The following is a 13,757-nucleotide window of genomic DNA, read 5'->3' as shown; positions in this document are numbered from 1 at the left end:
AAAGACTGCGGGAATGTGTGTGGAGGGCGGGGCTGCGTCCCCCGCCTGGAGACAAGAGCCTGCCGGGGATGGGCGTGTCCCCCAGCGCCCCTTGTGCTGCACCCCGGGTGCTGCCTGACGTTTACAAAGCTTTTCAGCAAGCTTTCCAGCAGCAGTGGCACCGACGGGCCTGATTTCCTCATGCTGACAACAAGGAAAGTAATACCTAATTCAGGGGAGTGCTGTGACGGTTGAACGAGCTTACCCCATACTGAGGTTTTGCAGGGAAACCCTCTCTCCTGAATTTTGAACTAAGTGGAAAGAGTTGACAAGGACGGAGCTCCACACTTCAGCAGCATCACTGAGAAGGCAGGCCAGGGAAGGTGGCGTTAGGGGCGGGGCCCAGAGGGCTTGCTAAGCGTCTGCCCGGCCCCGGCACTGCTACCTGTCCTGGCACAAGCGGCTTTTGAGCGGGGCCAGCTACCTGCAGAAGCACGTGGTAGCAGCAGCAGCAGCAGCAGCAGCCCTGATGGGAGACTCCCAGCAGGCACTGCGCTCTCCCGCGGCGGGGCCCCACTGAGCACGCCCACCGCTTGGTCCACGTGAAGGGGCGGAGCGAGGCCAAAGGTGTTCCTCCGGCACAGGTCCCTCATCGTGGAAACAAGTGGACAGGGGAATATGTGTTCCCACCCGCAAAGGGAAGGCACCTGAAATGATTCCTGGTGTGCAGTAAACACTCAGTACATGTTCATGTGTCGTTGCTGATAGGGATGACGAGTGATTCTGCTCCAATGGTTGGAAAGTGACTCTTCCACTCACTGTCGTAGGGGATGGACTATTAGAATGTTGTCGCAATGGGGGCTGAGGAGACATCCTCCCAGGCCGAGGAAATGCCAACTCAGTGGGAGTGGGAAGAGTGAGGTGCACGAGGCCCTGTGGCGCGTGCGTGCGTGGGTCGGCCCTAGGTCACTGCTGGCCACGCGCACAAGCGACCTCCTTGACCTCGGGCGTCTGATATGCAGCAGAGAAGCAACTGGAGCAGGGGTGCTGTGCCACCCAACCTGGCACCTGGCACCTGGCAGGTAGAGGTCTCCCACATCCTCCCCGACGCCCTTTCCCTTTGCCCCACGCCCGGCCTGGCCGGGCCCGGCTGCGGGTTCCTCTCTGCCAGGAGGCCATAGCGGCGTGTCGCCCCTCCCACTTGGTGCGTGTCGGAAAACGCGGGGAGGCGGAAAGCGCGTGGAGGGGGCCCCGGGGGCCAGACCTCGGCGCGGCCAGCCCTTCCTCCCGCTGTCTGCTCGCCTTCGGGCAAGTTTCTCAACCTCTCGGCGCCGTGGTTTCCTTACGCGTGAAATGGAGCACGTAACGGCACTTCTCCGATGGGCTTGCGTGGGGAGTAAGTGAGGAAACGGGTGTAGGTAAAATGCTTCGTAGTGGCCCCCGGTTCAGAACGAACGCTTTGCACGAGCTCGCGGGGGATGATGATGAGCAAAGGCTGCTCCTACTACGCCTTTGGGGAAAGGACAAAAAGTCCTCCTGCCCGCAGACTAAGGCCCTTGATCTGGAGTGAAAGAGATTTCCAGGACTGTTGCAGCTCCCTGGGGGGTCAGAAGGGTCCTAGGCCTGTGTGGGCTTAGTGCTTGAGTAGACTGTGTGAGCCTAGCCTTGACCTGAATGCCCTTGGCTGAGAGGTGAGGGCCACCTTGGGTGCTTGTGACGAGAGGAGCGTGGTCTTGTGAGCAGCTCTTGTGAGCAGTCCATTGAGTCAACCTACCTACCCAGTGTGATCCCGTGGACAACACCCAGACTCGCTTACATACCTCAAGGCTTGGAGAACTCACTACCTTTCCTTTCTGGACAGAACTAACTCTGAAATAGGGTATAGAAGTTGAGCCAACCCTTCTTCCCTTAGCTTCCACTCGTTGATCCTGGTCATGCTTGATGGGGCCACATTGAATGCAGGGCCGCCCCAGGCCAGTGATGCTAATGTAGGAAAGAGCTGTTTCTGTAAATGTTTTAAAAAACTTCATCTCTATCTGAACCAAGTGAGCACTTTAAAAATAACTTTCTAGTTATCGAAGAAATAGTTTTTGTCGAAAAATGTGGAGGGTAAAGAACAGGTGCAAAGGAGGACATTACCACTCAGAGATAAGCAGTGTGAACAGTTTTTTGTACACACACACACACACGCACACACACACACACAATTGGTATATCATCGTATGAACCACTTCCTGTGCTGCCGCTTTTCAGTTAACATCGTAAGGGAGGATTTTTCCACGTTATTCAATATTCTTCCACAGCGTGGTTCCTTGTTCCTTAGCATCATGCCACATGGATCTGCTGTGACCTAGTTAAGCATTCCCCTGCTGTTGCACATTTAGGCTGTTTTGAATTTTTCATTAGTATCCACATTGCTACAGTGACTACCTCGTCCAGACGTATGCTCCGCTCTGTGCTCAACTTTCCACAGAGTGAATTGCTAGAAGTGGCATTCCAGTCAGGTGGTTTTTAAATTCGAGGTCTGAGAGCCACCTTCCCAAGTAAAAGCCCTTTGCCTGACACTCACCAGAATGTACCCCACACTTAGCTTCAGCCCCCTGGAGGAAGGGACAGACAGTACCCCTCAGTGCTAGTTTGAAGACCCACAGTAGCAAGAGGGCGGGCTCTTTGAGGTATGTTATGTTTGTGTGTGTGTGTGTGAAAGAGACAGAAAGGTATGGGGGAGCTTTTCCTCTTCAACTGTAGTCTGACTTTTGACCCTCCTTTCTGGGAGCCAGTGGTGTCATTAACTAATTATGGGATCTCGTTACTATTTAATGACCTCTCTCCATGTTGACTCCTTCCTCCCCAGCAGCCGTATGGGAGGCAGGGAGTGGGAAGAGGAGTCTGTGGGAGGAAGTTTCTCTGGAGTAGAATGTGGGTCATGGCGTGGTGTAGTACTTCTCAAACTCTGACATACGTCAGTTTCCTGGAGGGTTTGCTAAAGCACGGATCGTACCCTGAGAGTTTCTGATTCTGTTGGTCTGGGGTGCAGCTGGAGAATGGACATTGCTAACATGTTCCCAGGAGATCTTGCTGCTGGTCCGGGGACCACACTTTGAGAACCAATGGAGTAGTGGAATGGCGGGTGTGTGTGTGTGTGTGTGTGTGTGTGTATGTGTGTATGTGTGTGGTGATTTCAGCTTCTGGTGCTGCTGACAGTAGGAACCTTGAGAAAGGCTCGTGTGAGACCTGAACTCACCTTCCCCAGCCCCCACCTCATTACCCCTTCTTTAGTATGTGCTATGTATAAATTTATGTGCAGGAGGATAAGATGATTATCACCATCCCTATTTTACAGAAAGGAAAACTGAGGCTCTGACAGGTCTCCTGAAAGTTGACAGAAGCACTGACACAGGAACTCTGGCCTTGTCACCTCTCTTTGCCGTCCCCTCACTCTGGGCTTCCCCCAGGCAGGAGTACCTTCCTTGAACACTGTTCCTGCCCCAGCCGACCCTGAGTGACAGGGCTGGGAAGGCAGGTTCCCCCACACCATCTCTGAGCCAAGGTCTGGCTCTACTTTCACCCCCCACTAGCCATTTAGTAACGTGATCTTCTTCCAAGATCTAGTGTCCTCCAGCCAGTTTATGTTCCCAGTTATTGTTCTGGGCAGGTTTTCCGGGAGGTCGGAAACTTTCTCCTGCAGCCTGGGAGTTGCCTGGCAGGCACAGCAGAGGGAGAGGAGAGAACCTCATCTGTTGAGCATCTAATGTGAGCTAGACCCTGCCCTGGGCACTTTGCAGCCGTGACATCAGCTCATCTTCCCACCAGGTGCCCCAGGTAGAGGTTACCATTAGCCTCCATTTACAGATGAGGACACTCGGGGTCCCAGGGCTGAAACTACTTGCCCAAGGTCACAGCTGAAAGTCACAGAGCTGGGCTTTCAATCCCAAACTCCAAGGCTGGGTCCCCTCGTCTGGAGTGGCAACAGGTCTGGACTGAAGGAGCTGGCATATGGGGGAAGCAGCTGTGCTCCCCCCACCACCCATGCAAAGAGGGTCAGCTTGAGGGGCAGGGCTCCCCTGGGATTTGGGGTGCTGCACTGGGAGGGCCCTGGCCGAGCCATCAGGATACCCAGTTCAGATCGAGCTTTGCTGCCACCTGGCTGTGTGACCTTGGGCAACTCACTCCCCTGCTTGAGGTGTCTGAGTCCTCATTTCTCATAATGATACCTTATACTCTATAGCTTTTAGCAGTGGATGTTTTCTCACATAATTAGTCCTGCAAGCTTTCCAGAACCTTGTGAAATAGGCAGGGAGAATATTATTATTGAGCCCATTTTACAGATGATGAGAGAGGCTATGAGTGAGACGCCCAGGATCGTCCAGCTGAGGAGGTGCTGGAGCCAGCGCTTGAACCTATGTTGTCTTTGCTCCCTGTCCTGCGCCTGCTCCCTCACTCCACCCTGCCTCCTAAGTAAGGAAGGAGAATTCTGCGCTCCTCTGTATTCTCAGCCTCAGGGTTAAGGATTCCAGGGCTCTTAGTTGGGCTGAGGGGGTCTTGGGTGCAAGGCACCCAGATTTCCAGGAAAGGCTGGCTTGAGATTCTTGCTCTGGGCCAGCAACCAGGAAGACAGGGTGGTCCAGGCTGTGTCTGTTACTGGCTGCTGCCCAGGCCTGGAGTTTTGAGAACCTGGGTTGTGGGGGGAAGAGAGGTCTAGCCCAGCTCTCTCTTCCCACCTCAGTCCCTGGCTTCCTTTGGGAACTGTGCCTGCCCTCCAAATGCATAGTACAGAATTTTCCAGACTCTCAGACCTCAGTGCCCAGGCCCTGTGGTTCGGCCTGAATGCCCTCACCTCCCCTTCTGTCTCCTGACCTGACTCAGTCTTCCTCATTCTTCCAAGCCCAGCTCCAGCCACCTTCTTTCCTCGGGAAAGCCTTGGTGCTCTGGCCAAGCCAACACAGTTGTCTCAGGTCTGCCCAGTGGATGAACTGGCTATCACAGTTAATTAACTCCCCAGCGAGGCCGTGAGAGCAAGGGCTGTGGCTGCTGTGGGTCCGAGAGCCCCTTGGGGTCAGCCAGGTTGGCAGGGTTCAGGCTAGGTCTCGTGGGCTGGGGAGAACTGATCCCTTCAGGGTCAGCCTCAGACCTGTGCTTCACACTTATCTTCTGTGACCACTGGCTTTGTTCTCCTGAAAATATGAAAGCTGCTTTCCTCACTGACCCCTTGTGAGGCTTGCACGAGATAAAGTGTGCAAAACACCTACCGCTGACCTCTGGTGGAGCCCAGGTACTCAGGAAATGCCGATTCCGATCCCTCCCCTTCCCTGCAATCAGCTCAGGCTTCATTCCACCTCCACCCACCCAGCCCCCTTGAGTGGGGTGTCTGGTTGAGCCTTGGTTTAAGACCTGAACTCTATCTGCTCTAGCAAGGGGTATTCTAGGCGGATAATGGGGGAAGGATTGGGCCGAGGGACAAACTCAGCTCCTAGCAGGCTGTGCCAGTTCCGAGTGGTGACCTTGGGCATAGCATTCGATTGGTGCAAAAGTAATTGCAATTTACCAGGTTAGAAAATAATTGCAAAAACTGCAGTTACTTTTGCACCAACCTAATACCTTCCTGAGCCTCAGTTTCCAGATCTGTGGAAGGGAATCCATATATCTCCTGTGTTCTCAGGAATACATAGGGCTTCCTGGTAGAGCGGATGAGTAGGGATGGGAATCCAGGTGACCTGAAGCCCTGAGAGCCCGTCCCAGGGACCTGGAGTCCAGCCAGTAGTGGTTCATTTACATCTCCATTTTCCTACTGCAAAGCAAACAGTCGCCTTTCCCTCTGGACACCCCGAGGCTCACTAGACTGTTGTGCTCTTGGTTCTGGGCCTGGCATGCTGGGCCCCACTTCGGGGAAGCAGCCTCTCTCTGATCCTGTGCAGGCCTGAGGCCCTGCCTGACTTTCTGAGACCCACGTGATGCTCCCACTGGCCCTCCTACTGAGAACTCTTGAAACCCCAGGCCTGGGCCCTGGAACCCCGTGCCAGACTCCTTCCTAGGGCACCAAGCACATTTCCTTTCTGTTTCTGTCTGTGTGTCCGTCTGTACACTCCCCCTCCTCCCAACTCACTGGGGCCCGGAACCTCTCACGGTGATAATAGTCACCACACTTCCCTCTATTGTGCCAGAGCGTTTTCGTTTCTCAAACCTCACGCCTCCCTGTAAGGTAGGAATGAACTGTTGTTGTCCCAGAGAGGGAAGGGGACTTGTGAAGGCCCACAGCTGGGACTTACCACCTCTCCACCCACCCCCAAACCCCCGACTCAGCGCTGCTCATGTTCTTGGCAAAACGTTGCCCTCCAGGGGCAGGCCCCTTGAATCTGGAGTGGGAAGTGAATTGAGAGGAGGTGAGGGTGGTAGAGACCTAGGTCTCCAAGGTGGAGGATCCTAGATTTTCACCCTGCCTTAGGGGCTAGCACAGGGACCATTCCCATTGCACAGACAGGGAAGTTGAGATTTAGGGAAGGGGAGTGATGGATGACAGGGTAGAGCCAGCTGGGCATGGTCCCTTTCTTCTTTTCTCCCCAGGGCCCCCGAGGGCTCCAGTTGGGGAGATTCCATGGGGCTGTTTGTGAGCTGGGTGCTCATTTTGGCTTAGTTGCTGCTGGCTGAGGTCAAGTCGCTCTCCCTGCTTCAGCTCCCTTAGGGGCCTGTGAGTGACTCCAGCAGCTCTTCTGGTACTAAAGACCCAGCCTTCTCAGGAATGGGGCGGAGGGGGGCGTTCTGTCCAAGGCACTGCAGTATCTGGGGCAGGCCAAGGCTGAGAAGAATGGGCTAGGCCATTTTTGATGTCTGGTGGGGGGAGGATGGTGTAGGTAAGAAACAGTGGGCTCTGGCCCCTCAAAGAGACCTACCTACAGAAGAGGGTGAGGATTTGCATTTGGGGTGGTCTGGACTGGCTCCCAGGGTGGGATCCCGCCTGGGTCAGCAGGGCTGCATTCCTGGGCAGGTTTTGCCTCAGGCTCCCCTGGGGGCTTTCCATGGAGACCAGAGAGGGCTCTGGATTCACAGGAGTCTCCCTTCACCTGGAATCTGTCTTTCTGTCCCTCTCTCCCTGTCGTTCTCGGTCTCTCTTTCCTTATCACTTTGTCTCTGCCTCTCTTACTCTCCTTTCCCCATCCTCCCCTATTTTTCTTTTGACCTCCCACCAATGCCCCCACCCCCCACCCCATCCGTCTCCCTTTGAAGCTAGAGCATCTCAGGAGGGTCTAGCAGGTGCTACGGCCCGAGGCCACCTGGCTGAGACCAGGCTGAGGGGGCTGGAGCTGCCCAGGCCCAGCTCCTCAGCAATCCCAGAGGACCTGAGAGGTCCAGGCCTCTCTCTCCCTGGGCAAGGAATCCCGATAGGCTGTGCTGGTCTCCTGTTACCCTTTTCCTACCCCAACTGTCAGGTGTCTGGTTAAATGGCCACTGCCTTGCTTGGGAATAGAAGTTTGGGCTCTACATGCCCCATGGATGGTGCAACCCTTTATCCTAGCCTCAGAGGGCCTGGAACCCTGCACTTGACTGTGGAAATGGATTGTTTGGGGCCACTCCTCCCTGGCACTGGGTGCCTGCCATGGAGAGAGCAGCTAGACTGCAGCCAGGCCCTGTGAGCTGGGTGAGGTGGCCTTGGACACTCTGGATGTTCAGAGGCTCTCAGGATGTGAGAGGGAGACAGTTGAGAGATGGTCTCAGAAACAGGAAGAGACAAGGCAAAGGGGAAGGCTCAGGGGAAGCCACTGACAGAGACAGAAACATATACAGAAGGGAAGAGAAAGGTGGGGGAAGAACCGAAGGACAGAAGGGTAATCCCCCAGAGAGCCCTGTCCTCTCCTCACCTGGGTCTCAGCCAGGAAAACTAACCCCCAGCCTCCTTCAAGCTCTTGGAGTTTAGAGTCATCCCATCTTCTGTCTGTTTTCCTCCAAGAATCCATGACAGAGAGAGTCCCTGTACCTGTATGTGTAGCACTTTGTCTTGACTGTGTCTCACGGACCCTCACCCCCACCCCTCTCCATCAAATACCCCTGAAGCCAAAGTGCCTCTCAGGCCTAGGGAGGTGTTGATAACGACAGCCTTGGGAGGTAGGAAGTATTAGCCCATTTTACAGATGAGGGAACTGAGGCTCAGAAAAGTTTAATGACAATTAGGGGTAGACAGAGGCAGGATTCGAACCCACAACCATCTGAAGTCTGCTCTAACTAGGACTGTCAGTGCTCTGTGAGGGTCTGTGCAGGAGAATGTTCTAGGCAGGTTGCTTGGAGGAAGTGGCATCTCAGGAGCCCCATCTCTTCCTTCCTGAGCCCAGTGCCTGGGGAGGGTATGTTGTGACTGAAGAGCCTGCCTGCTGCCATGTGGGGTCCCTGATTAGCACCCCCTCCTTCTTCCTAATCATCTTGCTAAGGGCCCACACCCCGTACCCAGCCTCCATTTCTTAGGACCCCCAGCTCTGGCCCAGATGTTAACCCTTTGTTATCCATTTGTCCCGAGCTGTCCAGGCTCTCAGCTGGGTGTGCAAGCTGGTCCCTGCTACCTGGTGCAGCCACAGAATGTCCGCAGTTAGTTGGGGTCAGAGGTCAGGCTGTGAAATACAATTGAAGTAGGCTGGGCCTTGGTGAGGTTATTTTAGTTATGTATCATTTATAACTTTGCAAGCGGCATAGCATGACAGTAAAACACAGGGGCTCTGTTGGGGTTCAAATCCCAGCTCCATAAACTGTAACCTTGGGTCTTGGACCTTGAGTCTCAGTGTCTCCAACTATAAAATGGGGTTAAAAGCAGTGCTTACCTCAGAGGGTCATTGCAAGGACAAACTGAACATCATGAAGGACTTAGCACAGTCTCTGGCAAGTAGTAACTGTAAAAAATGTTAGCTTTGTTATTAAATACTGGAAACTATGTTCTAAAGAGCCCATCTTGTCCCTTAAAAGGAAAGCTGGAGGCTGGAATCAGCATGGTGCTTTATGACTATTTTGGTGTATAATTGCTCATTTTCGTGTCTCTGTTCCTTCAGTTTAGGCACCCTGGGGGAAGTGATGGGTTTCATTCATCCATTTCCTGCATCCAACTCGGAGTCCACTTAAAATGGGGATTCAATGAACTGCAATGGGCAGTGGCTCAGGAAAGAAACTCTGGGCAGAGGATAGCCACTTGGGAGAGCCCCGGAATGGCAGCGCCTTAGGCCTTCTGTGGTAGGAAGCAGTGTTACAGAATGCTGAGGATCTTGGGCTCCAAAGTCAGAGGGTCTGGAGAGCAAAGCGTAGCTGGGCCACTGTCCCCCATATGACCAGGACAAGTGCCACCACCTTCCTAAGCCCCAGAGGTCCTGCTTATAAAACGGGAATGATGAATCCATGCTCTCCATCTGGCAGGATAGTGTGGGGCTAAATGAGATCATGTGAGTGAAACCACTCCCGTGGGGGTGCTTTTGGGTATATTCATTTCATTCATCAGTCCTCCCTCCGCTCAACTTCCGTTTCAAGCCCTTAGGTGATGGTAACCTTTCCTGGGCAGTTTGTAGGAACCTGAGTGTGTCCCATGTCTCAAGCGTCAGCCTTTATGCATGCCCTCCTCCTGCCATGTGAAAAGGGGACTCTTTGCTTAACACGACATCTTCCCAGAGTGTTCAGTCTCTGTCATCCTCATATTCTGGAATTTGGCGAGCTGATTCCGCCATCTTCCTGGACAAGCCTTGATATCCCCTTTTTACACATGAGGCTCACAGTGGGTTGGCAACTTGTCAAAGGTCATACAGCGCTACAAAATGGGATTAGAATTAGGTCTCTCTCAATTCAGAGTCCATACTCTGATGTGGTTTATTATTCTGCCTCCTGCCATGGGGCTGGGGAGGGGTCCTCAGAAAGTGGCTGACTCTTGAGAACCTACCTGGGAATCTGAGTCCTCTCGTTAGGGCCCCTGGAATCTGAGACTCTTGGGCAGCCTCTCATCTTCCTAAAGATGCCTCCAACCTGGGGCTTCCCAACTGATATGCCCAAATGGATTACCAACGTGTTGAGGTATCTCAGCCCTTGGGGACAGAACCCTGGGCCCATCACTTCAGACCAGGTGCAATCCTGTCTCTCCACCCCAGTGTGCTAAATAAATATGTATACTTCTGTATGTATCGTGATGTGCAACAGGTTGGGAAGCACTAATGCTCTAACCAATCCCCTCCCTGCCCCTACCATACATACCGAACATACACTTTCCCCAGAACATGGGCCTCTCTGGGCCACAGTCTCTCGATCTGAGAAATGGAGACTGAAGTAGGTTATGTCAAAGGCCTTTCTGGCACTATGAATCTAAGTGTGTGAGCCTTAGTACCCGGTGTTGGGAGGGAGTAGGGTCGGCATGGAGTCCAAACAGCCTGCCAAGAGAGCCAAAAACAGTTGAGAAAGGGAGCCATGGGAAAGGAGAGACCTGAGGCTATGGCTCCACCTCAACTTGAATCTTTGGCTACAAGGGAGCCAGGTGGGAAGCCTGAAAGGCTCCAGGTGTTTGCTGTTCCCCATGATGCAACCTCCATCAGAGTAGCCTCCTTCTTCATGCTGAAGGCCCTCTAGTCTCATTGCTTGGGTTTCAGAACAAAGCCTACTGGGAAAGGCCATATCTATCAGCCTCATCAACCACACTGAAGGAATATCCTGGCCAAATTTGGCAGGGCTGATCGTTTCCTTCCTGACAGGAAACCAAGAGTCAGGCTACAGAGTTGGGGCAGAATGGAGGCCAGGCAGACAAACAGAGGTGTGGTGGGTTGAGCTGGCTCCACCATCCACCTCGTTCCCTTAGGCAACAGGTAAGAAGGAAGGAGTTCTGGTCTCAAGTCAGACCTGAATTTTAATCAGGGCTTAGCCACTCACTTGTGTGGCCTTAGGCAAGCCACTGAAGCTCAGAGTCTCAATTTCTTCATCTGTTAAATGGGGAATAATAATATCTCAGGGGTGGGATGTTAGAGAAATTAAATGAGGGAGAATGTGAATGGCATGATACAAACTGTAAAGCGCTGTCTCTCCTCTGCCACAGTATGGCTAGGGGTGGCTACTGCCTGCATTCCTCTGGTACCTCTGGCCCCACTCTCCAGGGTGTAAAGTACTTAGGAGAATGGGAGCCTGTCACGCCAGCTCATGGAATTCCATGGCAGGAGCTGGTTTTCATTGGGCCTTGGGTTCCTCATGTATAAGACAAAAAGGACTTGGGGCTCTAAATCTCTTGATTCCTGGGAGGGTCATATCTGGATGCGTTTCTTCCATGATTGCAGTGGTGGTGGGATTTGCTCACTTGTATTGTGAGCACTGACAGTGCCCCCAGAGCTCTCTATGTACCTTATCTCGGTCCTCCTACAATCCTGTGAGATGGGCCCGGCGAGCTAGTGTCCCCGTGTTAAGAGATGAGATGCTGGACTCAGGTGCAATAACTCCCTTGCTCAAGGTCACAGCACAGCCAGTAGGAAGCAGAGCTGGGATTCAAACCGAGGTCTTGGCGGAAACTTAAGATCCCAATCACGCCTCATGATTTTCCTGTTGCCCAGAGTGACAGCTTTTTACTTTTGCTTTTCTTTTTCCTGTTTTAATAACAACAACAACAAAGTAAGACCAGAGGATGAAAAATAAGATAGTGAGGAGGTCAGCAAGCCAGCCCCTGGAGTCAGCCGGGGTTTCAGGAAACACATCACCTGTCACACATGAAAACAAACACAGCCAGTTGTGCCCAGCCCCTTTTTGTGGGCAAACCTGGCAAAGTCCAGAGGACTGGAGGGGCGGGTGGCCAAGAACTGGCTTGCAGATGGAGCGCCTGTGGACGGGCAGGCTTCCACAGCAGAGCAGCCAGGCCAGGCTCTCTCAAGCTTCCACGGGATCAGTTGTCCAACTCGCCAGACTGGCTGGACCTCCAGGCCTCAGGCAGGCCCCTGGGCACAACCCAGAGGCTGAGACATAGGCCCTGCCCAGGTGGAGAGCAGAGGCCCCCCTTTCTTTGGCAGCTCAGCCCAGCCCTGTTTACCTTAACGCCTACTCCCTTGCCCCAGAGCAGCAGCGGTCACCCTCTGGCACAGAGACCTCCAGATGAGGCCCCCATCTGGAGGCTGGATCAGTCCTCCAGGGGGCTGCAGACTGTGGGTCAGGAAACCAACAACCTTAGGATAGTAATCATTATCATAATTGGTAGCATTTATTTAACATTCACTGGGTGCCAGGCACTTTATAGATACTAACTCTGGTAAGCCTCACCATAACCCATTATTAAGTCCATTTTATAGGTGGGAAAGCTGAGAAACAGTGGTGAAGTGATTGTCCGAGGCCACACAGCCCGTCAGATGTGTGTGGCATATTTGGCATTTCAAGCAGGGAGAGTCGGAGTGGGTCAGGGTTACAGCATGGACTAAAGTCCTACTGCGTGCTAGCCTGATTGCAGGTCACCTTCACACCAGGGTGGGGTGCGTGGGGTTAGTGTCCACATTCACTGATAAGGAGGCAGCTCTGCGGTGTCTCCCAAGGTAATATAGCTGATATGTGGCAGATCCAGGGCAGGGTCACCAGGTGACTCTGAGTTCAGCTCTAACACCTCTCTAAGCCAAAGGCCTGGTGAGCTGGGTCAGGGCAGCAGGTGGAGAGAGAAGAACTCTGGGCTCAGAATCCTCACGTCCTCCGCTATGTACGCAGCCCCGATCTTCCTGTGTGACCTGAAGGCTCTTGCTTTCTTCGTCCCCGATGAAAAAAATGCATTGATCCCAAAGGTCTTCTCCTGTACAGTGGACATTGCTCTGGAGTTTGGTGCCTCCAGGAAGTCAAGGATGGAGCAGAGGTGCCAGGAGCTTCATGTGTGAGATTCTCCCAGGCCAGGCCCTGAACAGAGGGACTGAGCCATGCTGGGTGTCACACATTAGAGTCCCCAGGAGAGCTTCCAAAAACCCTGGTGCCTGGACTGTACCTCAGGACCAATTAAATCAGCATCTGGGAGGGACCCGGGCACCAACAAGTTTTAGAGTTCCCGGCGTAGTTCCAAGGTGCACCCATGATTGGGAACCACTACTCTAAACAAATGGGAGATGGGGAGAGTAAAGACCTCCGAGCCTTCTGGGGTTAATGGACCCCGACCTGATGACCGTGTGCGCCTGCCCAGCTGTGTGCCTCTTTCTTGGGAGATGGTTCACAACTTCCCTCGGCTTTTCTGACCCAAAAGAGATTGAAATCCAATCTTGGGGGGAAGCAACCCCCTCCCCACAAGCCAGCAATGTCATTTCTAAGGACACGAAACCTCCAGTTGCAGGATCAAAGTTGGTTTATCTTGTCTTCTTTCAGAAACTTTTCCAGACTCCCCCCTTCCTTTCCTGCTTTCTGCAAATGCATATCGAGTACTTGCTACATCCTAGGCACTGTTCTTGGCTCTGGGATACAGGGTGCATGAGACAGACGCAGCCCCTCCCCTCAAGGATCCTTATTCTAATGGGGGGGCTCCAGACACACTAGTGAACCAATAAGATAACTGCAGTGCATGGGGCACGTGACAGGCCCAGGTATCAAGCTTCTGCTCCTTAAGAGTCGCTGGGATTCTGATGAGGTGGTGGGGCAGGGATGGGGCCCTGGGCCTTGGCACATTTTGATGCACATGTGCAGCTGCAGGTGAGGCCCACTGTGTAGAGCAGGTGTTCAGGGAAGGCGTCTGGGAGGAGGGAACTCCCTACAGGAGGGAAGCAGCCAGCCTGGGGTTTTGGGAGAGAAGTGCTTTTGGAAGAACCACAGGTCAAAGGTGCTGATGTGGGACAGGGCCT

At 53.4% G+C, this 13,757-nt stretch overlaps 1 protein-coding gene across 8 annotated transcripts in view; it reads left to right on the top strand.

The window, feature by feature from the left end:
• CD82 (CD82 molecule) overlaps nucleotides 1–13,757 on the top strand; it is a 52,582-nt gene that overhangs the window by 7,109 nt on the left and 31,716 nt on the right. Inside the window, exon 1 of one of the 8 annotated variants that reach the window (XM_081063085.1) lies at nucleotides 6,134–6,178. The exons of the other annotated variants lie outside the window; for them this stretch is intronic. The gene's annotated coding sequence lies outside the window, so the exon portion shown is untranslated. Of the gene's footprint in view, nucleotides 1–6,133; nucleotides 6,179–13,757 lie in introns of those variants that run through there. 8 annotated transcript variants of the gene reach the window in all.

This window comes from Rhinolophus hipposideros (genome assembly GCF_964194185.1).
Source record: "Rhinolophus hipposideros genome assembly, chromosome: 10".
Lineage (NCBI taxonomy): Eukaryota > Metazoa > Chordata > Mammalia > Chiroptera > Rhinolophidae > Rhinolophus > Rhinolophus hipposideros.
Note: the sequence above shows the minus strand (reverse complement) of the source record. Positions and strands in the feature narration are given on the sequence as shown.